Source organism: Propithecus coquereli, unplaced genomic scaffold, assembly GCF_000956105.1.
Source record: "Propithecus coquereli isolate 6110/MARCELLA unplaced genomic scaffold, Pcoq_1.0 Scaffold81, whole genome shotgun sequence".
In the NCBI taxonomy this organism is placed as follows: Eukaryota; Metazoa; Chordata; class Mammalia; order Primates; family Indriidae; genus Propithecus; species Propithecus coquereli.
In genome coordinates this window covers 3,410,016-3,411,085 of record NW_012154285.1, presented here as the reverse complement: position 1 = coordinate 3,411,085, position 1,070 = coordinate 3,410,016, and positions in this window count along the sequence as shown.

Sequence of the window (1,070 nt, the reverse complement as noted above, 5' to 3'; positions counted from 1 at the left end):
AGGTAAGAATCCCAAAGCTCAAAATTGAACTGATTTAAATTTCGCCCAGGTGGAAGGACTTGAGGTGGGTGTGGCGGCGCGGCTCTGTAGTCCTGGCTACTCGGGGAGGGTCCGGCGGGAGGATCGCCTGAGCCCAGGACTTCAGACAATCCCCACCCACCTCCACCCCCACCATTCATCTCTCAAATCTCATCCCCCGTTTATGAAAAAATGAGAACGTAAAAATGCAGTGAGGTTGTCGTAGGAGATCATAACATGATGCTTCAACGGGAGAAGTACGCCTAGAAAGATTAACGAAAAGCAATGAAATCCGCTGTTAGTATTGACGATATAAGCTCTCGCAGGTGAGAGATAACAAAATCCAAGCTTATCCCTTTGTAATTCGCTTCGATTTTAGTTTGAGGAAGTCTTAAAGCTTTGAACAGGGTGGAAGAGACGAATTTGCTTTAAGGGGGAGGGGTTTGAAGCTGGACTTGGAAGGACCAGTAGTATTTCCACAAGTGTAGACGTGGGAAGCGGAAAGGAAATTACCTCAGCAGAGGAAATTACCTCAGGAAAGTCATGGAGCTGGGGAATTAGGGCACATTTGAGGAATGAAGAGCAATCCTGGGTAGTTTAACAACAGGTGGGATGGGAAATGGTGAGAGGCTGAGGATGAGAGGTTTGAGCACAGTGCCATTGACTTTGTGTTTTATTCTGCAGATGTTTGACTTTTTCATTGGGGAAAAAAAAAATCCACAATACACTCCATAAGTAATCACTCTTCCTACACAACCCATCAACTGAAGAACAACAAAAGCAAAGATCCTTTTTTTTTTTTTTGGAAACAGGGTCTTGCCCTGTTGCCCAGGCTGGAGTGCAGTGGTGCCATCATAGCTCACTGCAGCCTCGAACTCCTGGGCTCAAGTGATCCTCCCACCTCAGCCTCCCAAAGTGCTGGAATTACAGGCGTGAGCCACCACACCCAGCCCAGATATCATTTTAATAAATTTTATGGAAAGATGCTGTTAGGAATGAGAACTACTATATATATTTCACAGAGCCCTGGTTTTTTTGTTTTTTTTTTTTTT